General features: G+C 42.4%; 1 long non-coding RNA gene across 1 annotated transcript in view; it reads left to right on the top strand.

Moving 5' to 3' along the window:
• The first annotated feature begins 2,815 nt into the window (after nt 1-2,815).
• The window catches only part of LOC102156106, a 75,397-nt gene continuing 51,406 nt past the window's right edge, over nt 2,816-26,806 (top strand). Inside the window, exon 1 of the long non-coding RNA XR_005385388.1 lies at nt 2,816-3,035. This is a non-coding gene — a long non-coding RNA (uncharacterized LOC102156106). The remainder of the gene's footprint in view (nt 3,036-26,806) is intronic.

Raw genomic sequence — 26,806 nt, 5'->3', positions numbered from 1 at the left:
GCCCTCTGCCCTGCTGCGGGGAGACACACAAAGCACAACTTTGCCCCTGGGAAAACTGCATCCTTGCCATGCCTGGGAGAGTGCTCTGTGCCACTCTGTTCCCCGTTGGCTTTGGATTTTCTCCTTCAGTCCAAATGCATTTGCATTGTTCTCTAAGTCTGACTGAGGCTTGAGAGGATTCCATGTAATCCCTGGGCTGGTTTCCTTTGGTTACACACACACACACACACACACACACACACACACGCATGCTCACACTTCATTCTCACCAGGGTCCCAGGAGGTGAAAAGCCCACTTTAAAATGTGCCAGGTTTAGGCTCCGAGGCGCCCTGAGACTTCCCCATGAGCACAATGGGCTGATTGTGCAGGCTTGTCTCAGTCCTGTGGCAGGTCGGCAGGCCAGCTCCAAGCTCATCTTAAACAACTGCCTCCGACCTTAAACCCAAACACCACGGCTGCGCCCCTGGATCCAGGTCTGTTTTCCTAGAATATCTGGTTACAGCATTTTAAAAATGAGCAACCTCATTATCAATAGTGTTTCTGAGAACCCGGCATTCTTTTAGAAAATGTTAGCTCTCCAGGGCTGGCAAGAGCTGCAAAGTAGACACATTCTCTTGCCTGCCACCCCTCCCTCAGGTGACACCCAGCCAAACCTAACAGCCTGGCTTAGCAAAAATGAACACCAGGACTCCATTTCCACCGAGGAGCTGAGGTCCTGGGTGGCAGAGGGAGGGAGTAGGGTCTCCTTCCCCAGAAGTCTTAAAGAAGAAGAGAGACTTTTTACTTGTGCTGAGTCAGCATCACATTACCCTGTGAACACTGGGTTAGAACCTGGGTTTTGTTCCCCATCTATAGCATGTAGCGTTGTGTAATCTCCAACAAAGTATTGCAATTTACCGAGCCTCTGTTCTTCACCTGGGAAATAATACTTATTGTGAGGACCAAGCGACATAATGTACGGAAAAATGCCTTCCAAATTAGAAAGGCTTCAATGTGTAAAATTACCCCATTCCTCCTAATATGATCTTTCCTTGTTTCATACATATATGTGTATGTATGTGAACACATGGGACTTTCTTATTCCCTTCAACCACGTTAGAATTTTGAAGGAGAGAAATTAATTTGAAATAAATTTAATATTAAAATACTGCTCTTGACATGATCCAGGGCAGGGAGCAGACAAAAAATAAATGTATGAAGGAATGATTAAATTATGTTGTTCATCATCTATTTAAGAAGGTAGGGAGCTATGCACTGAGTTCTTTTTAAATTCCAAATTTATCTCTTTCTATCATGGCTTTCTATCGTGTGTGTGTGTGTGTGTGTGTGTGTGTGTGTGTGTGTTTCTTTAGTTTCAAAAAATAACTATCTCCTTCTAGTAGACCAACACCCAAGGGTTTCTTATGTTTGAGGGAACATAGAGCATGGAATCTTTACTGAGAGATACCATTCAAAAGTCTTGCCCTTGGGGCGCCTGGGTGGCTCAGCAGTCGAGCATCTGCCTTTGGCTCAGGGCATGATCCCGGGGTCCAGGATCGAGTCCCGCATCAGACTCCCTGCAGGGAGCCTACTTCTCCCTCTACCCAAGTCTCTGCCTCTCTCTCTCTCTCTCTCTCTCTGTCTCTCATGAATAAACAGATAAAATCTTTAAAAAAAAAGTCTCTCCCTTTGCTAACTGTGACTTTAAGCATGTTACCTAACCTCTCTGAGCCTCAGATAGGACATCGGTAAAATTGGGTCAATGTCTATCTACCTCACCAAGTCGTGGTGACGATGGAATGAGATAGTATATGCAAAGCATCTTTCATGTTGCCTATTCAATCCAAGTCTGACATTTTACCAATGTGGTGAATAGGGGAGGAGGAGGCGGGGCGTGGCAGACATATGATAGGGATAACACATGAAGTAGGAGCCCAAGGCAGAGAGGAAATGCCCTTTGAAGATCTTTCTAAGAATAGAGCCCGGCCCTATACTGCCATAGCCCTCGGAGTACAAAGAGGATGAAATCAGCATTTTGAGACTGAGTGTACACTCCCATTCTGATGAGAAACTTATGGTCACTCAAGACTGACCTCCCAGGAGACCCATTTGAGAGATATCAATGGGCCCATCCAAGGAAACAGTTGAGGTTCTGACTTAGGCATGTGAAGAACTGAGATGAGAAATGGGGACTACATCATGAACATCTTCTCTTTCTCCATTCTCTCCTGAGGTCATACCACCGCGTCTCAAAGCTTTAGACATCACCTATGTGCTGATGACTGCCACTCTGTACTTCCACTTTGGACATGTCTCCCAAACTTGAGGCTTACAAATTTAGTTGTCTACTTTATATCTACTTATAGATAAAAATACAGATATCAACTTAAAAAGTGCAAAACTCAGTTCCTGGTCTTCCTCTCTTTCTGTATAATTATCTCCTAATATCCCTTAGATCTCATGATTGGGTCCATGTTGTATTGTGTAATTTTTTAAAAAGCATTAATTGAACCATGTATCTATATGGTTTGAGGGACTGTGTTCAGCACTGGGGAAATAGAATAAAATAAAGGATGGTTCCTGCCCTCAAAATGTTCCCTAAGTAGTAAGGTTACATGGCACATTGTCCTGAAAGTATTTTATTATAAGTCTCCACATTGCAACATATGCTGTAGATAGAAAGGACAGAGAGATGTCCCCACAGAGTGATACTGAAGGGGTGACATTTTGAGTTCCTTCTTGAAGAATGACAAAGAGGCTACTGTTTGTGGGTACTGTGGTGTTCCTGTTCTCAATTAGTTACTCTTGACCTATTTGAGAGGATTGCACATACCCACACCATAGATCAGCTTTGGCTGTGGGACTTGAATTTGGCAAATGGAATGTGAGCAGAATTGTTGCAGGCTGTGTCTGAGCAGAAACCTTCAAAGGAATCACCCGGTTGTGTTGCTCCTTTCCTTCTTTTGCAAGCACACTCTTTCCCAGGGAGCAGCGTCTCCTTCAGCCTGGGTCTCAGAATGAAGAAGATCCATAAAGAGCTGCAGCCAGTGTAAAGGTCAGTGAGAAATAAAACTTTGTTGTTGTAAGCCACCAAGATTTTTGAATAGCTTATTGCTACAGCATAAATGAGTAAAGCTGACTAATAAAAATATTGGTACCAGAATTGACGTGCAACAGAAAATCCACAATGTGTGCCATTGGCTTTCAGATTAAGCACTCCTGCAGCAAGGAAACTTCTTTTTCTTAAATTTTTATTTAGATATATTTTAATTAACATATACTGTATTGTCAGTTTTAAAAGTAGAGTTTAGTGATTCATCAGTTGCCTACAAGACCCAATGCTCATTACGTTAAGTTCCCTCCTTAATGCCCGTCACTCGGTTACCCCATCCCTCCCCACCTCCACTCTGGCAACTCTCAGTTTGTTCCCTACTGTTAAGAGTCTCTTATGGTTTGCCCCCCTCCCAGTTTTCATCTTATTTTATTTTTCCTTCCCTTCCCCTATGTTCATCTGTTTTTGTTTCTTAAAATTCTTGATGTCTCCCATTATTCAGAGGAGAAACATTTGGTAGACCTGTTGCTTCTAGTATCTTGGAAGGCAGATTATGTACCTGTATAAGAGCTAAATCTATGTAAAAATCTAGTGAAAAACCACCCCAAGGCTCAGGGTACACAGAAGTAAGCAGTTTTTTTTTTTTTTTTAATTCATGTACCTACAAGTTGTCTAGAGTTCAGATGATCTAAAACTGGATCTGGCTGGGCTTGCTGCCAGCAGTATATTGAGCATATCTACCTTATGTGTTTCTGCAAGTCCTTGGATCAGTGGCTAACTGAGGCATTTGCTTCTTGGGATGGAAGGTAGAAGTAGGGATCTACACTCCTCCCATGGAGTGGGTCAGAGAGGCAGTGGATATTTGCTAAACCATGACCTGGTTTCCTATAGTATCTAATGAACTTGGGACTTTAAGTGAGTAAATGGGAAAGAACACAGAGATTGTAGTCATGTGTACTATTTTATTTGTCATCCAACAGTAAGTAGATGCTTGCCTTGGGCAAGCCACAATTTCTCTAAGTCTCATTTAAAAACCATGAAAAGCAAACCAGTAGTTTTTGCAAGGTATGGAAATCCCAGCTAGCTCAAATAAAGGTAGTGATTGGGTAATGGTGTTTCTCATCAGAAACATTTTGTGGAGTCCAAAGGAAGCTTAACTCTAACTGGGACTTAGGACAGAGGAATCAGCAGCCCAGGGGATCTTCAGTGACCTGCGGATCTTCATTGATTGTTCTGCAATTAATTTGACTTAGATGAATCGCATGTATCTGTTTCTGTTCTAGTGAACTTTAGTTATGTGTGCGTTTGTGTATAGACACACATGTATTGCAATCTTATATACACACAACACTCCCAAATCTTTCTGTGATATAGGAATAGAATTCATTTTGCTCCTTGGAAGGATGGGGATATAAAAAGAGAGCTGTTCGACATGCAGGTTTTCAGTAGAGTTAACTAAAAATATGGTGTTTGGTGCAAGAATAGTTTTTCCTAAAAATAAGTCAGGTGGTGGCATTTCAAGTTTGGGTTGGTGTGAGGCAAAGCAGAAATTGTATTCAGCTGGAGATTAAGGGACCATGAATACATACATTCTGAGAAAATAAGAGATGTTATGCATGAAGCTTTGGGTTTAGAGGGAGTTTGAATTAAGTTTGCCTAAGTCTGATTAGCTCTATTCCAGATCCAGGTGACCAAGGTCCTTATTCTGGGCCCTCCACTTCAGAGGATCCCTTCCTGGCTCTCCTGCAACTGGAACATTCCCTTTGGAGTAAGGAGTTTTCAGAGTCAGTGATATGCACATCTGGGACACATGCCCTTCACAGGACTCTGGAATCTCCAGCCCAAATGGTTTCAAGCTGGTTTCCTAGGTCTGCACAGGTCTCTTGCCTAGGACCCTCTGAAGAGAGCATCACCCCACCAGTTATATACTTCTAGGCCAGAGGAGTGGCTAAGGAGATTTGGTAACAGACATGTGGATATAAGCTGAGTGTTGGAGCCTAAGATGTCTACATTCATACATGTGAGGCCCTTCTGGTATTGATGGGATGGGAAGAGTAATGGTGTGGACAGACGCCTCCATTAGTACTCTGACTCCAGACCCTGCAAATCTGAGAGGAAGGGTTGTATCTGAAGGACAGGGAGCCCCAGCTGACATCCCACAGAATATAATTTGAGGAGCATTGCAAAGCCCTGCCTATAATACAGGGAATGCTTTAGGCAAGCATGCCCTGAGAATTAACCACGAATCTCCTTCCTAACTAGTATAGCAATGAGGCAGTAAGAAAAATCCAGCTACAATTTTAATTTTCGAAAGCTCATTATACATTATGATCTTGTAAGAAAAATATCCCATATGCGGCCATCTGTAGAGTGAAATAGGCAAGACTGGGTACTCACACAAGGCAGTAATTTCTCTATTTGGAATGTTAGCAATGTTCTCTCCTTGGAAAGTTTATAGAGCTTATATCCTGCCTGTATGCCTTTAATAAAGAAATGTTAAATATTTTAAAATAAACTTTCTTTAATAGGCTAGAAATACAAATCCTCCAGGTCTTTTGCTTCTTTAAACATCCTGAGAGCTATAAAACCCCCTGGGTTGGACCTAGTGCCACGTCAGAGTGTGCCCACTTCACTTAGTTTTTGGGGTCCTCTCTGGTTTATGGGACTGCAGCTGGGGCAGGGAGAAGATTCTGGACATCGCCGTTCATTTATTTGTGTCCGTCATCTATCTATACTCTTCCTTCTGCTTGACAGAGTGAACTAAATGCTTTCCAGCTTCTGTCCTTACTTTTCTTTGCCCAAAGAGACTTAAACTCCTCATTATGTGTTCCCCATCCACACAGGACTCTTTCTGTACAAAGCAGTGTCTAACCTCTTATCCCCACTATCCCTCATCCTTCTCCAGGATTCCTCTCCTGACTGTAGCGAGGAAAGGGTACTGTGCTTGGAACCAGATGGCCAAGATTGCAAATCTAAGGCTCTTCATTGACTAACTGGGTAATGTTGGGAAAGTCAGTTGAAATACTTCTATTATAAAGAAGCCAGGCATTCATCAATTCCTTCAAAAAATACTTACCCAGGACTACTACATGTTAGCTGGGGAGGCACCAGGAAAGCAAAGATGAAACTCCCAGGTAAACAGGGAGTGAGCAATTTACCTTATTTCGTTATTTACGTTATTTCTTAAAGAGATGAGTAACACCTCCCTTGTCTTTCTCCCAGGCGAGTGGTGAGGGTCAAATGTGGGACTACTCTAACTGGTCTACTGATACAAGTGGTCAAATAGGAGAATGCAAAAAAACAAAACCAAAAACCAAAAAAACCTAATTTCAGAGTTCTGCACATAGTTGACGTGCAGTAGCTGCCCGAGCCAAGTAAATCTACCTTTCCAGTATTTGTAACTATTGTTTATTTTTTGTCATCTCATCCACAACTTCCTTTAAAAATATGCGCAGGAGAGCAAGAAGGTTGAAATGAATTACAATAAAGTTTGTTTTGATGATTTGAAAATGGGATCCCCCTGGGATATTTCAAAACCAGGCTCAGGACCTCAGTCTTGGAATAAGTGGATGGTCTTTCATATTTAGAGAGGAGGAAAACAGTGGGGAATCTCCAGTCTAACAACAGAGATCATTGTACATGGATGGGGCAATGGGGTCAAGACTTAGAATCAGAATAATCTGAATACAAATCATGATATAGAAAAAGGAAATTTTCCATCTCTACAAACTCTATGAGCCATTGATTAGAGTTACAGATATGCTCTTCCCTCAGCAGAGATGTATTAAGACCATATGTGAAGATAAATATTCTGGTTGGAGCAAGATAGGAAAACAAAAAGCGAAGAGCACATCAGTGGGGCACCTCATGGACTGCTGTGTTTCCACCCACACTAAAGAATACTCAGAACCACAGGGGGTTTAGATCCTGTTCGCCCTTTCATTTGCTCATTTATTCAACAAATATTTATTGAGTGCCTGCTGTGGGCTGGGAATTCAGAAGGAAGCAAAATCTGGCGTGGTCCCTGTTTTCATGTGTGTTAGTAAAGGACACTGACATTAGTCAAATAATCACACAAACCATCTTTAGTTGTGGTGGTGATGGTTGCTGGGAAGGTGAAGCACAGGACACAGGAGGCGACCACGCAGAAGAGATTGGTCCTCTCTGTAAGAGAAGACGCAGTAGGGTCTGCTGAGGATACAAGGCTTGACCTCTCCTCTCATTGTCACATCTTTCTCACTGTGCCTCCTGCCCTTACCTGCCATCTTTTAGGGATCCTTGTGACTACATTGGGCCCACTTGGATAACCCAGGATAACCTCCTCATTTCAAGGTCTTTAACTGAATCACATTGACGAAGTCCTCTTTGATACAATAGGTGACATATTCACAGGTTTGGGGGATTAGGATGTGCATGGACTAGCTTTGGGGAGTCATTATTCCGCCCACAACACCACAGCATCCGTATTTAAACGTGAGAAGGCGTGGAACAGTAAGTGAAATATGGAAAGCCATTTTCGGTTTTAAGTAACTGGAGATCATAGCCTAACGGCATCAGGCTCAGTTGAAGAAAAGTACTGCAGGAGCAGTGCTAAGTAAATGAGATGCAGAACCCAGAACTTAATGCCTGAATGAAATGTTTATGGTGTATAAGGCTGGTTCACTCTAAAGGCAAATAAAATTCTTGATAATCCAAGGGATTTGCGAATTGATTTGAAAGTACATGCATTCTGGCCCTTTGCCTTGCCTTGTATATAGCCGGGCTGCCTGCGACAATCCTGGGGTGTTATTCCTCTAAATGCATCACCTTGCCCTTGGAAGGAGTCTGGTTTCCTGCTTCTTTGAAGATTCCAAGTGTGTGCTGTTTATTAGCACCACGATCCACTCCTCACACATACCTCTTTTCAGAAGAATCTATGGTTTAATCATGTTATATGTTTCCCTAGTAGAATTTTTCCAGTTCTAGCTTTCCCAGTTTGCTTTTATGGTAGTATTTTTTTCTTCCCTCCTCACCTTTCTCAGACATAAAAAATGACTGGCTCCCTTGAGCCCCCCCCCCCCCCCCGCCCGGTGAAAAACTCAAGGGCCTTTAGGAGTAGAAATCAAGGGAGCACCGAGAAGAGATTCTACGCTGCACCTACTGTGCCTGGTAGGCTCAGTGGCAGCTGCGGTTGGCAGTGTTTTGCTAATGTTGACTCAAGCCTTCTCTTTGCCTTCCATTTTCAGGGTATAGGGGAGAGACCCCTCACATTCTCCTGACCTGTAAGAGGCAGATAATGACATCCTATCTCAGGGGAGATGATGTGTGATAATGTATGCGAAGTGCTTATAACAGGCCTGGGATCTAATAAGCTTTTTTTTTTTTTTTTTTTTTTATGATAGTCACAGAGAGAGACAGAGAGAGAGGCGGAGACATAGGCAGAGGGAGAAGCAGGCTCCATACAACGGGAGCCCGACGTGGGATTCGATCCCGGGCCTACCAGGATCGCGCCCTGGGCCAAAGGCAGGCGCTAAACCGCTGCGCCACCCAGGGATCCCTAATAAGCTTTTTTTTTAAGATTGTATTTATTATTTATTCATGATAGACATAGGAGAGAGAGAGGCAGAGACACAGGCAGAGGGAGAAGCAGGCTCCATGCCGGGAGCCTGACACGGGACTCGATCCCGGGACTCCAGGATCACGCCCTGGGCCAAAGGCAGGCACTGAACCACTGAGCCACCCAGGGATCCCCTAATAAGCTTTTAATCCAAGGGGCAGGATGATGATGATCATCATCATGATTCCTCAATTACTTTAACCCTTTTCTTTTGGTTGGGTTCTCTAGCTTCAAAGAGGTGGGGATGCTTAAAAAAAAAAAAAAACCTTTTAGTCCTTTTTCATAACTTGCTATACTGATAAATAAAATTCTAGTAACTAACCCTACCCCTTGCTTATTTGGCCTACACTTTTCTCAAATTTAGCTTCAATTCTTTGTTATTTATGCCTTGGTTGGTTTTCATCAGTTATCATCTCTAAGTGACTGCCGTGTGATGTTGCTTGTCAATTATGATCCTCTGGGAGTAACTCTAGAGAGAGAGAGAGAATTCTATCGTTTCTAGTTCTTTAGGTTGCATTCCTCCCAAAGCACTTTTTAAAAAAATGTGAACTGTGAAACATGCTGAGCTGTTCTGGCTTAAATCATTGGGTTACACATTTCCCTTCTCCTTGTAAGTTGGACAGTTCAAAGTGGGTTGTGAAGATGACCTGCTAAATGTTTGTTGCCCCCCTCAAATAACCAAGTTGATTAGAGACAGACCAGTGTCTCAGATTTTCCTGAAGACCCCTTCATGACCCTTCTGCTCTTTCATGTCTTGCCCCCAAGGAGCCCTTTCCCATCTCCCTCAGAGGGTCTAAATGCTTATTTACAAGACTCACAGAGGGAAGGAAGAAAAAGAACACCAAAATGATGGTTCATTGCTCAGTGCAGCCCCTGACAACAGATCCCCCCAGCTTCCCCTCTTTGCAGCCTATAAACTGCTCTGTAAAAATTAAAAAGCGTGAATTTACAGGGCCCAAGAGGAGCTAAGAGGTAAAGACCCATCTCCAACCAATGGGTCAGGCATGCTGATGAAGCAGGAATATGAGGCCTTGCCAATTTCTGGCCAATAAAATATCTTCCCTGCCTTCCCAGATCCTTGACCTTCTCTTTCCCACGCAAAACTAAGTAGAGACACAAATGAAGGGGAAAGGTCAACAAAAAAACCAGCAAAACAAAGCAAAATACCCAGCATTCCCTGGCTTTGAAGCAAAATAGTTGGGTCACAATGGCCTCCCTTCTGAGCCCTTTATTCCTCTGTGGATCCATTGGCCATCCTGCCTGCTTAAGCGCTTCCTGATTTTCCATTTCAGGGAAGTCTGGGTTGGTCACTAGCAAAGATTGTTGCCAAAAGACTTCCAGCTGGAAATAGAAGCCTAAGGTCCTATGGAAATAGGGGTGATCAAGTGAATCCCTTTGAGGTGATAGAAGAGAGACAGGAAGAGGCTTGAGGGACATGGCTGGACTGTGCCGGCTTTGTGATTGGCAGGCCACTTTAAATATGTTTAAGTCTCAGCTTCCTTATCTATAAAAGGAGGACAGTGGGCTGGAATGGATCTTGAGATTTCTTCATCTGATATCCTCTAGTTCTGAAGCAGGTCTGGGACCAGGGCAGAAGGGGTAGCAGGAATTGGCAGGGAACAAATGGGACAATATGGGACTAAAGCTCTGAGCCTTTGGCTTAACCTGTATGACCACTGTCACCTGCATGTGGCCCATTTATCTAACTCTGGCCAAGATTACAGATCTGTGTTCATATGGCTGGAATGTTTCCAATTCTCTGAGTTTGAGACAGAAAATGAGAGCAAGAGTGGGAAAGAGAGAAGAACAAGATTAAGGATGGACAAACCTGGGTTGGGTAAGAGGAATAACTCTTACAGAGGTACCAAATACTGAGACAGACAAAATTATGATAACATTCCTTGGTTTTTCATTTAAGGATAAGAAGTATCTTCTCTGTAACTTGAGGATGCAGCCAGTTACCCACCCCACACAAACTTCCCGGGCAGGCAATGAATTTGAATTACCACCAATCATCTTGTGGCATGTTGTATACAGGGAGCATAGCAGTGGGGATATTCAGATGAGTTACTGTTTGGGTAATGAGTTGCTGCAGAAACCTGAATTTGATGAAAATAGATATGGCATCCCCTTGACTAAAAACCGCTAGAACCCAGAGAAGGCATCAGTTAAGCCGCTGGGTGGGCTTGGGCTAAAACTAAGGGCTAAATGTTCAAGGTTCATCCAGACCAAGATGTATATGTAAAACAGGGATGGTTCAAAATGGACTTTTCAAGGTAAAAGAAGGTCAAGACAGCCTTCCAGAGATGTACCAACTCCAAGATCCTGGATGCAGTGAAAGAAATACCTGAACTAGAAGACAGGCTCTAGTTTCCTCTGTTGAACAAGATAATCGGAGGTTCAGAAAGCAGAAGTAGTTTATTTAAGGCCACACAAATGGTTAACTAATAGGCTGAAATTCATACCCACGTTCATTCACTCCTTCGCCAATAGATATCAAGTATACCTGTTGTGGGCTCTAGGGTCTGCGCTTCAGTCTCCCAACACCTGCCCAATTCTCTTCCTGGTGGATCATGAAAACTTGATTAAATGTAGAAAATTGGCAAAACTGCATACTTCTTTCCTTGCCGAACCTTTCTTCCTTTTGTTGAGATAATGGGTTGGAGAAAAAAAGCATAGATGATAGATGTTTTCCATTTGGACCGAGAGTTGTGATCCTGAGTTAGGGATGACATCTCTATATGTATTCTATAAATACTCCCAAAGTAGCCTGAGCTTCTTTACCTATGGCCCTTTACCAATAAAGCACTCTAAGGGGCTTTGCAGGGAGTTGGGGTATATCTTAGAGCCAGGGAGACATATTCAGAGGGGAGGTGCAAGTTCAAGCCTTGGAGAAGTGACTCAGGAGAGCAAATCTTTGCTAATGCCCACTAAGTCAAAGTTGTTCTATAAATAATATTTATTGCCTCTGTGGTAAGGTCTTGAGTTTAGTGGTTATGTATTTTTTTTCCTTGTTCAGCTTCTTCCTTGGTCGTATATGTCTTCTGCATCCAAAAATGGGCTTTGGAGCTCCCAATGTATACATCTGGGTGTATGTGTGTGTGAGTCTGTCAAAAGAAGGACATCTGAGCCTTGTTATTTAGGGTAGATAGGGCTCAATGAGGTCAGCCGGGGTTTGAAGAGTTCAGGTCAAGACTCCCACTGGCAGGGAACAGTCACATCTTCCAAGCTTACTAGCCAAGTGCACGCTCTCCTGAAAGTCACTGAGCTGAAGATAAACATGGAGCTTGTAACAGCTTTTTCACTTGATGTCCTTTATTACATGTTCCACACTTTAAATTCCTTTGCTTCACTCCTGTATTCTTCTGGCTCTTTCAGAACAAACATTGAAGTGGTGTGTGTATGGAGAGGGGGGGGAGGCAAACTGCTCTTTCCCCTCCATCCTTCCCATCCTTTCTGAGTGACTCACTTCAACTGGAACAATTAATCTTAATCAAGATGGTATGACAGTAGAACGAAGATATCCATAGCAAAGCCCCTCGGTGCCAGAGACTTGGTGAAACAACCAGCTCCTTCCTCGGAGCTGCAGTGGGGGCAGCCTGGAACTATTTGGTTGTTTTAAAAATAACATTTTGCAAAATTAGAGCTGCTCATATCTGCAGGACAGGCAGGAGTTCAGGAGTTGTGAAATGCCTGTGCTTACCACCAAGTGTGAGCAGGCACTTTTAATAGTGTTGGCTGGGAGGTGAAACGGATCACCAGGCCCAAATGATCAGCTCCACCTTCTCTGGGGGAGACGGAGGACAAATCATTCCTCGTGTTTGCACTCGTGTTTTTCTCTGGAGAACTCAGAGCTTCCGTGCATGTGGCCTTAGCCATTATCCTCATTTTCTGACAGGTACAATTACTCATCTCCTCTGCTCTCCTCTGCCCATCTCCTGTTTTGTTTTTCTCGGCATGGGTCACACTTTCCAACAAGCCAGGGCTACACCTGGAACTCTAGAAAGGCTGGGTGAACAGAGTGTACTTCTTGCAGACAGCTTAGCAAGTCCTGGGACAACCAGAAGGAACCACTTCATCACCTTAAGAATGTGGTCACCTCTTGTAATTTGCAATTAACTGGTCAAATCCTCATTAACAGGAAGACTACTATTCCTCTCTTAAGGTCCAAGAACTCCAGGGACACAGTCCAAAGTGTACAATCTTATTTCCAGATACAAAACTGAGGGAAAACTGGAGCATACTGTCTACCCAATTACAGATGTGTTGTTTTAGCTCCTTCCACAGGTGCCTTTCTTAAAAGTTCCCCGGGTACAGACTGATTACCTGCACTCTGTGCCCTTGGGGGCCAAGATATGAGGTTTTGAGGCCACACATGGGCACCAGGGTTCCAGCCGCAATGACTGATGATGTGAGAAAGGCTGTAATTAGAGGTGATGAGGTGGTGGTGGTGTCGAGGGAGAGGTTGGTAGAAGGGGTTTCCAGTTCATTCAGGCAAATTCTCTCCTTAAGAGGCTGTGGATCCTTGACTCCTAGCAGATCTCAGCTGGGACCATCCCAGTCTTCCTAATGTTCTGACTTAGTCTAGTCAGGCCACTGTAACAGAATACTGTGCACTGGGTGGCTCAAACAACAGAAATTTATTTCTTGCAGTTTTGGAGGCTGAGAAATTAAAATAAGGATGCCAGTAGATCCAGGACCAGTGAAAGCTCTCTTCCTGTATTGCAGATGGCCTCTTCTTCCCAACATGGTGGAGAGCAGAGAGACGGGAAGCTTCTTGTGTATCTTCTGATGAAGGTACTCATCTGATTCATGAGAGCTCTACCCTCATAACCTCATTACCTCCTAAAGGCTCCACTGCCTAATACCATCATGGGGAGGGTTAGGATTTCAACATATGAATTTTGAGGGAACACAAACATCCAGTTCATAATATGTCTCAACAAGGTCCCTCCCTCAGGGAGCTCTTCAGCACTTTTCCCCTCTGCATTTTTGTGAAAGGTATCAGGCCATTAAGGTTTCTTTATACTCTTTCCCCAGAGGAATGGGGAAATACACCGGCTGGCCTTAAATTCACAAAACTAAGAAAAATCCAGTTATCTTTCCTATGATCTGCTACCTGTGGCTTGCTACCTTCTCTTCCAGGAGTTTGAACTAATGATTTTCTATATTCTGTCTTATGGTACACACTGTTGTACTGGGAAGAGGAAAAAAAACATCCTTTGGTTGGATTGTGCTCCAGGGCACCCAACAGCCTTCAGTATTATTCACAAGTACTGGGTGCTATATGAACCCAATGAATTATTGAAGTCTAATCTGAAACTAATGATGTACTATATTTTGTCTAATTAAATTAAAACAACAACAACAAGTCATTGGTTGGAGAACAGAAGTCATAATGTAAGATCAGACTCCCCTGGTATCCCTTCATATTGGGTATGTCAGTTCAGGCGCCTATTGATGGAGCATTTTCCAATTTTAGTATATGTGCTGCCGAAGCGAGCACTGCAAAGTCTATTTTCATTCATGATGTAGGCACTTCTTGAGCACTGACAGTATTCCAGGCACTCATTGGGGGATATTGTAGTACAGAGAGAAAACATTGAAGGTACCTGCAATAGTTACGTAGTCTAGTGAGGTGGGGTTGTGTGCATAAGCAATCGTGACATAAAATAAAAAGTAATAGGTTTGAGTAGACTCTTGAGAACAGAACCAGATGCAAAAGCTATCATGCTACTTCTTTAATGGGGAGTGCAGACCTATGAAAGGAGGAATGAGGAGAAAAATGTGTGAGGAAGGAAAGGGGAACAAATGGTAAGAGGATGTTCTACGCAGCAGAGCAGGATACCACTTGGTAACAAGTGTAACTAATGGCTCAGTTGCATAGGACTTTCTTTCTAGAAGCCTATGAACTGAACTGCCAGGACCCAGGAAAGTACATGAGGGATTGGGAAAGGAGAAGGGAGAAATAATTCACTGTTTCCTGTCTCTTATTGGCCAGAATTTCACTGCAGGAGACATTAAGTCCCTGCACTTATAGGTTTGTGAATGTATATGTTTCATGGATTCATGGATCTCCCATTGGGTTGAATGCCGCAGTAGCAACAGGACTTCCACTAAAATGGAAGACTAGGGGTTCCAAAGAGAGACATGAAGGAAGTCACTGTTGGATTGTACTCATATGAAATTGGTCAGAGGCCACACAGGGCTGCTTGGTGACAACTGAGGCAACATTGGCCCCCTGAAGCACCCTAGAACTGGGGAAATCTGAGGTGATGCATAATGGGAACTTATCCAGTAACATAAGTATGGTCTAGATAAAGTACTTTGGGGATTTAGAAAAGGAATTGTTTCTTAGAAGCAGACTGGGAGTTGAGGGAAGATATTGGAAAAGGTGAACCCTGGGTGGTTGCAGATGGTTGGGATTGAGGGGTAGAGTTGTGTGGGGTGGGGCTGGGTGGAGGCATCCTGAAAAGGGCACTATGATTGCAAGGACATAGGAGAGTACTGAGGATGAGTGAAGACCAGGCTCTCTTGGCCAGGGAATGGGAAATGTGAAGGGATGTCGAAGGATAAGGCTGAAAATGTAGTTGGAGCCAGCTGGTAGAGCTGGGGTGAGGAGTTTTGATTGGAATCTTCTGACAATGGGAACCATTGGTGCTGTTGCAATAAAAGTTTTAATTCAAGGATGTGAGTCCCTCTTCTTCGCTAATTCTGTTCTGTGTAGTCAGCCACTTGAGCACATAGTGACATTTTAAGCAAGAATATTATGGACTAGATTTTTAGAATACCAGATGTCTATGGAATATACTTAAAAGTTCAGTATACTGTCTTTTCCATTTGCCAAAAGAATGCATTGAGACTTGCAACACATCATAATTGAGATTCTTACTTTTACTGGTTCTTGTATTAGAGTCCAGCGGAATAGGTCTGGATCAGGCATGGGCTGAAACTGAGCGCAGATGATGTGGTCAGGACTCTACACACTCCACTTTCTAACTGTCCACCCTCCTGTCCTGGCTTCAATCTCAAATAAACACCCCTTGGTGACAAGGGCCATCAGTGGCTCCAGGCTTTAGCAAGTTCCAAAATTAACAGTGACTGGAGGAATAGAATGCCCCATTTAGAGAGAGAGAGAGCGAGAGCAAGAGAGAGAGAGAGAGAGAGAGAGAGAGATTCTGGCTAGAAGTGGAAATGAAAGAGAATGGTTGTTCACCTCCAAGATCAGAAATGTATTGGCTTTACTGAAATTAGAGCTTAGTTCTCAACTGAGCTGTCTCTTGGAATTGGTGATAGAGAACAGGGTGGAAATAGCCATTACTACTTGTTTTTTATTTTTAAAGTTCTTTGGATAAGACAGCTTAGATTAAGGTTCAGACTTGCTGAAAGAAGTCCTATTCAATGTTTTGTTTTGCTGTGTTTTGTTTTAAAAAGGAGACCATAGCCTTACCCTACATGCAGCATTGCTTATTTCAGCCTTTCTTCTCTTGGGGAACTGAAGTGGGAAGCTTTTCCTCTGCATATTCCATGAGGGGGAACAAGGACTGGAATGTGGCCTTTACTACCCAGCCATTCTGGAAAGGAGCTTAGGCCCTTGCATCAGAGGAGTAGACATAAAAATATAATCCTTTTAGAGAATGAAAGATGGCATGTCACCATTTTGGGTTTTTGTTTCTTTCTTTCTCTCCCCTACTTGAATTAACATGAAGTCAAACCAGATCTTAGAGCAGAATTGGCTGCCACATAATTTAGACATGTTTGCATAACATTCCAAAAATAATTCAATAAGAATAGGTTTTTCTTGGAATTTATCACTGCCTGGCAAATTAGAACCCAAACACAACAACTTTGTGCTAAAAAGGCATGAGACCCAGCAAATGGAAATGACAGTGGCAGAGCAAAAGGAAACCCAACAGCCAGTCGACTTTCATTATCTGTGATGGTGTGAAGCAGAAATAGAAAACAAGAGACAGGAGCAGGGACAGACACAGCCTGTACTTCAGGCTCCCCATCTTATCCCAGACCGGGCAGCAGCTGACAGGCCAAAGTGGCAAGAGAAGGGTATCTTAGGTCTCCAGGAATGGTTCTGAGAAATTCCCTCATGCTGTATTTTTCTGCATCTTCAGCTGAACATTTTTTTTTTTCCTTTTGGGTTCTAAAGGAGAGGATCCATATGTCTAGAAAATAATAAACTGACAGAAACATATAGAAGCAATGAAGAGTAATTTCTGAGGACAGGGACAGCGCAGTAAAACCTAAATCAGAAGATCTGGAATGATTTTAGTGTTTTCCATTCTCACCGGGACAAGTAACGTCTCCCCTTTTAAAATGAGAGAGGATGGGATGCCTGGGTGACTCAGTGGTTGAGTGTCTGCCTTTGTCTCGGGTCGTGATCCTGGAATCCCAGGATCAAGTCCTGCATCGGGCTCCCTGCAGGGTGCCTGCTTCTCCCCCTGCCTATGTCTCTGCCTCTCTCTGTGTGTCTCTCATGAATAAATAAATAAAATCTTAAAATAAAATGGGAGAGGATGCTAGGTAGCTGTGATCACAGGGAGAATCACTATTAGTGTAGTACTTCATAGCTGGGGGGCATTTTAAAACCCACAGGATGTATATAGGAAACCTCGGTGTAACTCTGGCCCTTTCATAGACGGGGGTTCCTTAGGTACCACTGCTGATAGGCCACAAGCTAAAGTCCTTGTAAGGCCGATTATATGCTCAGATCACCTGCCTGTGGTTCAGTGTGTGGCCATTGGACTCTTCCTCACTTTGGACCTTAGTAATTGAGTGCTATGGGCAAAGGGAGGTCTCTGCTCCCTTAATGTTGGTATCCCCAGGACTCATCACACTTTCCCCCATCTCCCTGGTCACCTCATACATGCCATGGTGGTATAGTCCTCCAGATGTACTGCCCAGAACCCATATCTTTAGCTTAGACTTCTCTTCTGATCCCCGTTGTCTACTCAACCCCTTGGACTTCTGGCAGCATCCCACCTGCACTTGTTCCTATCTGAAACTGGAATTGTTCTTCCTCTTCTTCTGTGCCACAGGGTCTTAGGTGAGTTCAGGTAACTATAACAGAATACCATAGACTGGGTGACTTAAATAATAGCACTTATTTCTTACAGTTCTGGAGCCTGGGAAGTCTGTGACAATCAAGGTGTCAGCAGATTTGGTGAAGGACTTCTTCGTGGCTTTCAAATGGCCACCTTGTTACTGTGTCCTCACATAGTGGTGAGAGGAAGCTCTGGTGTCTCTTCTTCTTATAAGGCCACTAATCCCATCATGGGGGCTCCACCATCATGACCTCATCTAAACCTATTTGCCTCCCAAAGGCTCCACCCCCTAATACCATCACATGGAGGGCCAAGGACCCAACATATGGATTTTGGGGGAACACAAACAATCAGTCTATAACACATAGTGAATGATTCTATTATCACTTTAGGTGCTCAAGTCAGGCACCTGGAAGGCAGCCTTGCCTTCTCTCTCTCCTTCACCATCTATTTTAAATATATCAAGGTCATTCTGGTTTCTATCAGCCCTCAAATGTGTCTATTTTTCTCTATGATTGCTACCACCACCCTAGCTCAGGTTCCTGTTCTCTTGTTCTGGACTTTGGTCATAGCCATCAGATTGGTCTTACTGTCTCCAATCTGTCCCCTTCTAGTTCCTTCCCCATGCTGTAGCCAAATGATCTTTCTAAAAAGCAAATCCCATCATGTCTCTCTTCTACTTCATGTTCCTCTCTGGCTTCCCCCTGACCTGAGAATAAACTCTAAATTCTTTAGCATTACTTACAGGCTTCACCTCCTCAGCTTGTCCCACCCCTGCCCTCAGCCCTGTTTAGTGCCTTCCATGCACTGTGGTCTCTGTGCTTCAGAGATCCGAATCTTCATACAGGATGAACAATCTCTTCTATGCCTTTGCCGGGCACTTGCCCATTCTTCAGGTAACTTTTACTTCCTAGAGAAAGCCTGCCTGGATTCTCAGTCTTACTTAACTGCAGTGAAAGAGGAATTTCCTAAGTCCAAGGTAGAAACTAATACCAAGTTCTTTTCCTCTACCTAAGTGACTTTTCTACAGAAGGGACAGGCTCATCAAATCTGAACAAAGCAAAAGTAAGTTTTATTGTCATCTCCCGTCTCTAGTGGACCCACTGAAAGGGGAGTGGGAGTCCCTAGCTCGTGGGAAAGAATATTTAGACTTCTGGGCAGAATGCAATCACTCAGTGTTAAGGGCATATGGTGTCTCAGCACTTGCAGGTCACCATAGGGTTTTGGGTCTAACTTGCCTGGTTGGGGGGAAGTTTGGCAGGTTCACCAGTAGCTTCTATCAGCTATAGTAGCAATGACATAAACAATGAGTGCACATCCTCCATGACAGGAGCAGAGAGAGGCCCCTCCCTCTCAGATGCTGAACTCTTCCAGAGCAGCTAGGATTTAGCTAAATCATCTTTTACAGATAATCATAAACATTCTTAAATATTGCCAAAGCCAACTATATTCTAATAAATTCAAAAGTAGTATGCTGGCTACAACACTTTAAGAGAGATATATCATCTTGTCAAAAACTGAAGGCTATAGTTTTAATTGATTTAGAGAACATTCTGGGGACCAGAAGGAGTCTCATTACAAGGTGGCATTTCCCTGAGACAAATGTCCTGAAGGGGGGTATTTTTCTAGGGACTCCTATGAAGCCTCCTTCTTGGGTGGAGCTAAATGCACCTTCCTGTTCTGGGATACCATATATCTGCATACTTTTCCCATCATAACTCTTGATTCTTTGCCAAGGTGGCTTATGTAATACTTCTCCCTCCCATCAGAGCCTAAACTCTGTAAGTGTAGGGACCTGGAGTGGATTTTTTCAGTGCTATTCCCTAGTCCCTGAGATGAACTATGAACTCAGTAAGTTATGGTGAAAGAAGTGCATTTTTTTTTATTTATTTATTTTTTTTGCTGCTCTTGCTCAGGACACTGGTGGGAAGGGGGAATAAGGCCTCTGCAAGTGCACTGGCTTCCTTCTGAACCAGACAGAACAGCACTTTCATTTGAAGACAGAGTATTCTGTAGAGAAGCTACCCTATCCTTGGGTTAAGAGCAACAAACAGAAAGAAGCTTGTCATCGTAGCAACCATAAAATGAGGTGGTGGTGGGGGAACAGACAGAGGTGACATTAGAAGCCCATAAAGCAAGGAGAACCTGGTGTGTAGGGTCAGAGGGGAGGCAAGTAGGGCAGCAGACACTTGATCAGTTTCTCTCGTGTCACCTCAGGTTTCACCAGCAATTAGACTGATGGAATATGTTCCAAATCCAAACACCTCATGTCCCTGAGGCCCTGGTGGTCTTGATGAATAACCTCCATTGTGAGGCAGGCTACAGGCACTGCCCTGTCTACATATAAATCATGCCGTCTCTCCCTTCACCCATTCTACCCACCTCACCCCCAATCCCAACCCTTTTACTCCCTTTTGTGCCACAAACTATTAGGAAGACATTAGGTAAATCATCCCAGCAGGAGTAAGACTGCAGGAGAAACACTTCATTCATAACCACCTCACCACTCCCTTTGTAAAAAGCAGGGTGAAATGAAGACTCTAGTGTCCTTTGGAAAAACTCAACATCTGGGAAACATGTGCTAGGAAATGCTGTTTCTTCTTCTCCAAATCTTAGGTAAGATGGATGACCCCACTGTGAGAGGGCAAGAAAGCCGGGCTGGGGAAGCCATAGATTGCTGTTCTCACTCAGCACCCCTGAATATCTCCAAGATGGACCATGGTGTTTGGGGATAGGGGTGGGCCTGAAAAGGAACCACAGTGAACTAAGGCACACCTTAAGATCTTACTTGTGGACCCAGATCCACACTACCAAAGTTGGAGTCCCACTTGCACTACAGCATAGCTATGCGATCCTGAGTTAAGTTTCTCAACTCCTGTAAGCCTCAGTTTTTTTTCTGTGAAATGAGGATAATAATCATACCTAAGTAAAGGGTAATTTGGCATATTGAATAAACTGATGCAAGAAGAGGACTCAGTAGAAGGAATAGCACCTAAAAAGTCCTCAGTAAGAATAGATATTATTAATATTGATTCTTGGTAAAGCATCTAAAGTGGCATGCTTAAAAAATTAATATGAAGACATTCACAGAAATGTTAAAAGAAAATATGACTTCAAGGAAATTTCCTGACTGTAGCAGGATACCTGAGGTTATACCCATGATACATAATTTACTTATCTTTTCTTTTTAATGGCTTAATTGGAAAGTTTTTGAAGCCTTGAGTCAAATACCCTCCCCATTCTATTTATCTGTGTGTCTCTCTTTATCCATCCATCCTTCTATCTTCTATCAATATTATTTTGTAGTTATTTAGAAAACAGAATTGAAGATCTAAGAGAACATCTTAAGTTGTGAAACCAGAATCAAAACCTAGAACCCAGAGTTTTTGTTCTTTTTTTAAAAATTTTATTTACTTGTTCATGAGAGACACAGAGAGGTAGAGACACAGGCGGAGGGAGAAGCAGGCCCCCTGCAGGGAGCTCAGTGTGGAACTCCACCCGGATCCCAAGATCATGCCCTGAGCCAAAGGCAGACACTCAACAAGTGAGCCACCCAGGCGTCTCCAGAGTTTTTGTTCTTTTATCCATTCCTATTTATGCTGATGCTCACTATTCCCAGTGAGCTTTTGAGGCACACAGGGAGGGCTTTCTACATGCCATTTGTACTCCTCATCCTGAAAAGTGGGCATGGTTATTTCCATTCTGCAACTGAGAAAACAAAAGTTTGGATAAGTAAAATGAGCTGACTTGAAGGTCATGGTGGCATTAGTCTTTGACCAGTTGAGCTTGGATGTATCAGATGCCTGAGAAAGTGCAAGGAACTTTGCATTCTAGCAAGAGAAGGGAGGATGAAAGCAATAAGAGGGGAAAGATGTTTGAAGGTCTGTCCACTGATATATCCTGAACATCTAAGAACAGTGCCTAGCACTTAACAGATAGTCCATAAATATTTACTGGGAAATGCTAAGTGAATAAACGGATATTAAACATAGTAAAAAGCCAATTCAAATGTTTTTTTTTTTTAAATTTTAAAACTCATGAAAGGCATTTGCATTACTAGTTTGCCTCTTACTAGCATGTTAGTCACTTTCTCTTTTTTAAGAAACAAAAAAGAGTTGCTTCTTTTTCTAGAAGCAACAAAAATTGGTAAAACCCAAAAGGTTTAAGAAAAATTACACTCTATACCTCAGAGATCATAGAACATTCACCTTTTCAATCTAGAAAATCTCTCCTCCGCTGAATTTCTGTGTAATGACACTCTCATGCTTCTTCAATAAAATCATCCCTAAATTTCTGACATCCACTGTCATATTCTTCTGTATTCTTTCCATTGACAGATTCATTCATTGTCACAATTTCTACTACATCCTGTGTGGGGAAGACCCTTAAGTCCCTGGTTTTAGTCCCACCCTTTCCTTCAAGCTTACTACATAATTTTGGTGCTTGACTTGTCAGCCTCATTGTCTTTCTTGCTGGTCAGAAATGGAAGAAATTCTCTTCTCTTCTCCTGGCATGCTCATTTCAGTTAAAGACCTCACCATCCTCCCAAGCACTCCATCCAGAAACTTCTGTCATTAGTGACCTTCTCTCTCCCTGACTCAGCACATCCAATTAGTCACCAGATCCTGGGAATTATACTTCCTCATTTCAGTCCCTTTCTGTCCCTTTCTGAGACTAGTGCAAACTTATACACTATTGTTTGACCAAACATCTTGAAACCCAGCCCATTCCACTTCTCTCCATTGTCCATAGTTTCACATCACTGAAAAATAGTTGGAGCACCTCTCAAGACTCTCGTTATTCAACCTGAACAAAATTTTTACTGATTTCCTCCAACTTGCCTTTATATTATAGTACCAGCATTTCCAAGTTTTCAAGATATGCCTAACTCCTCTGGTCCTGTCTTTTGCTTATGTTGATCCCTTAGCCAAGATGTTACCTTTTTGCTCTTTTTCCTCCTGCAATTTCAGAGCTGGGATAGAAAAGGTGAGTACCACATGAAAAGATTGCCTCCCTGTATCCCCAAATACTGTCTGTCCTCTGAGCCTTATAAAATACCATATTTTCATAAGCTTCTTGTCACATCCAAAGATGTGTCACCATTTTAGATGAATATGTTGTGTCCAGCCTACTAGCTGTGAGTCCTTTAAGATCTATACCTGGTAAATGTTGCGGAGGAGCCAAAGACTGACATGATACCTCACACTTGTGCCAGATTATTAGTTTTTACCCCATCTCCTCTTTTCCCTCTTTCTTTACTTCTTTCTTCTTTACTGAAGATGGACTTTGGCAGGATTTAGTAGATGTTAACATAGTAATTCATCAAAATTTTCCTAAGAGGCAGAATTTATCAGTACAAGGACTAGTTCAAGTAGTTCAGCACTGTGAGGGGGACATGAACATGAAGCAAAAGAGAAAATGAAAATTAAGAGGTTCCATGGGAAACAAGGACACCTCAGCTGAGGTCTGGTGTCTGTGATGTCATCAATATAATTTTTAATGATGTGCATTGATGGATGTTTCCCTCAAAGATGATGAAATCACTTACTGATAAGGTATATCTCTTAATTCTCATGAGCTGTACATTAGGCAAGCATCAAACACTAAGTTGCGTGCTGATAAAGCTGGAACTGGGATATCCCCCTCCACACCCCCGAATCATTTAAAAGTGTGTTTACCTAAAAAGTCACAGAAATCCTATGTAGTTTAAAGACGTAATGATTTCCTTTGCTCACACTGCAAGAAATTCAGAAGTAGGCACACTAGAAGTGGGTATGGCAAGAAATGCAGAAGTGGGCACGCTGTGGATCTGAGATGTATCAGGAACCCAGGCTCTTTCTCTTCTTTCTGTTTTGGAGCATTTACCTTCTGCCTTCTTAGTCACATAGTGTCTGCTGCACCTACTAATTCCACATCTGTGTTTTAGGCTTGAAGAAGGCTGAGAGCCAAAAGGCTTTACTTGAGGCTTTAACTATTTATTCAGACATTCATTTATAACATGTTGGCTGGATTTATGTCACATGAATAATCCAGGCTGGATGATGATTAAGAACATCAAGTAGTTGACTATCTAGCCTCTTTTACATAGGAAAGCAAGAGAGAAGTTGGTTAGAAATGATTTTTAATTGAGCCAAACTATTTTGGTTATTATATCCTCTGACTCTCCTCTACCACTATTATGGTCTTTGGAAACAGTAACATGCATCTAGCTTGCATGTTAAAACTGCATAGTAAAAACTGGGTTCTGGGACATGTATGTATGTCAGTATGTATTTGCATCCCTGCTCTAGTGCTAGGTATTTTGCTTATGAATCCATTGGTATGTGTTATGATAACTCTATTTGTATCAAATTTTCTTATACATTAAAAATAGGGACATAAGAACTTGGCTTTCAGTAATCTAACTCTGGAGACACTAAAGGAATCACCCCATTCCACCATGACCCCATAGATGCTGAAAGAACACTGTTGAGGAATCTGAGAGTCCTGTCATGTGAAACTAAGCACCACTATTTTTTTTAACAAGTGGAGAAGATATTATTTAGACTTTAAGAATCTTGTCCTTAAAAAAGAGAATGTTGCCCTTCAATTTCTCTGGGTTATAATGTAAAGGGCAATTTGAATTTTGGGCTTTAATTCTCCCTGGACGTTTAATACTGGGAGGCAGTTAAATTCAGGTTTGAATCACTCTTATTCTACTTACATCATATTTAAGATTGTATTGCCGTTAACTTTTGATGAATTGTGTTAGGCATCTCGGCCAGTGACAACTTGAGGTGGGATATAGGCAGGGAAATGGATTTCAATTCTGGGATATTTAACTGATGTACCATTCATATCCATTTCAGAGCCTTCCAGAACAAAGGTGAAACTGTCTTCCATGATCCAAGGGGTCTACTACACATGGAGGGGAGGTCAAAACAGGGAGAGACTTCACAAAGTGGGAAGTAGAACTGCCCTGAGAGATTCCAAGGGAATAGTCTAACTCCTGGTAGACCATGAGTTCCTTAACAACCAATGGTTTACAAGAACAAAATCTTGAGAGTGTTGGAGGAAATATGCTCCATTCCTCATGTTTTCAAAAAAGGGCGAACATTTCCACCTCATTACTCAGAAAGGAAAAGTAGGGAAACACTCTCCTCTCCTTCTCCACCTTTGTCTTAAGTGTGTGATTGGGTTTTAAGACATAGGAGCCTGTGACTCAGTCCCTTCTGAGTTTTCTTTTTCATGGGCCTTTGCCCTTTCTTTCCTACTGAGCTCATGAGGGTCAGAGGCCAGATGTGACTAATTACTAGAAGTTGTGCAGGGGACACACTTTCTCTTGACTGCTGGGGCCTTAGTGGCTGTGAGGGAGTGAATGTGGGGAAGGGATTATTTTCAGCAGACCCTCACACTCCATTGAGAATAGGTCCTAAGCTCTAGGTCTGAGAACTGAGAAGTATTTAGAAGGTCAGTTGTGGCCATGGATCCAGGCCATAGTTTCCAAAGTAGTTTTATTAGCCATCAGGCTGATGTTTTTCTCTCCCCATCATCTGAGTCCTGCGTCTAAGTTTCAGTTGGTGCCAAAGTGAGGTGGAAGAGATGACATTAACTATCTTCTCTAAATCCCCAACAAATATTAGCAAGAGAAATGTTTGTTGGTTCAGTAGAACATTCTCCCTGAGGGATCTGACCAGCCACACTTCCAGGGTGAAGCCTGCGTGAATTCTGTAGGGGACAGATAGAGTTGCACAAAGACTGACTGGGTCCCTAGGGAAAGGAAGAAGGAGAGATGCCCAAGAAAGATGGGATCTCAGGTTGTCCCCTGGGGGAAGACTCTGTATAGACTGATAAGTAATTCAATGAAAAAGCAGAGAGAGTTTTTTTTGTTTGTTTGTTTTGTTTTGTTTTGTTTTGTTTTTAAACAGTATCTGGAGCTACCTGGTATTTGTGAATGATTCATAATAACATTTTCTTTCTGGTGCTGTATCAGACCTTCATAGCTTTCCAAATATCACAGGAATTGCTAATGGGATGCATATATCTGAGATAGTTAAGAAATATCTATTAAATGCATTAAATGAATATGAGGATTTCTATTTCATAGAATTAATAAGAAATCTAGCATACACACACACATACACACACAAAGACAAAGAAAAAAAAGACAAAAAAAATCTAATAGGAGATGATTGGAAGGAAAAAGAAAAAAGAAAGAAAGAGAAGAAAGAAAAGAGGGAAGAAGGAAGAGGGAAAGAAGGAAAGAAAGAAAAAAAAGATTTTATATATATATATGATATTTAGTGGCAATTATTACACTATCAAGCTGACCTGACACCTTTATATTGAATACTTTCATATTAAAGTCTTTCTTGCAAATTGTTTCATTGTTACTTCAAGCCTGAGGACAATACCCTAGAATGACCCTAGGTGAGACTGCAAATACAGGAACATTCAAAGTATTTCCTTTGTGTTAAATGGAAAATTGTTAGGGTCACAGATGCCAGGATGAAGGATGGAAAAGAGACAAATCTAATCAGGAAATGCGAAAGCTAAGATTTTAGCAAATTAACTCACCCTGATGACTCATCCCAGATGTATTAAGTTTTCACATTTTACAGCCTCTTCATTGAAAATACTAAATACCATCTGTCTCCAACAGAGGAGTTAATGTTAGTCTTAAAGCCTTAAAGTTCACATTTCCTAATTCTTTTGTTTGGAAATAAATAACCTTTATGTTGCAGTGACATGGTCTCGGGAATGTAGTTTCTTTGCCCAATTGGGAGGAAGAAATGCAAAAATTACCAAACTGAAATCTCAGGTTGTGAAATGTTTTGTGGGTCAAAGGTGGTTGGTCCTGTGTACAAGCTGCCTCCACTGGATTCGTCCCTGGGATTCTTTTTAAGATTATGTTCCTTGCCTTTTTAGCCAAATCTCAGTTCTTGCTAAAGTTGAGCCCACGTGCAACACAGGAAACGGGAAATACCTGTCTGGTCCAATCATGATCCTTGGAAAGTGCTTGCAAAGGACAAACAATGGCCCTTGCATTCATCCCGACCCCTATACTCAACAACACTTTTCTTTTTTTTTTTTTTTTAGTAGAAAAATGCTATTTGGTTTGTGTGAAAATATTTGGCTTTGTA

The sequence above is a fragment of the Canis lupus genome, chromosome 37, assembly GCF_011100685.1.
Source record: "Canis lupus familiaris isolate Mischka breed German Shepherd chromosome 37, alternate assembly UU_Cfam_GSD_1.0, whole genome shotgun sequence".
NCBI lineage: Eukaryota > Metazoa > Chordata > Mammalia > Carnivora > Canidae > Canis > Canis lupus.
This window is presented reverse-complemented; position numbering and strand designations above follow the sequence as displayed.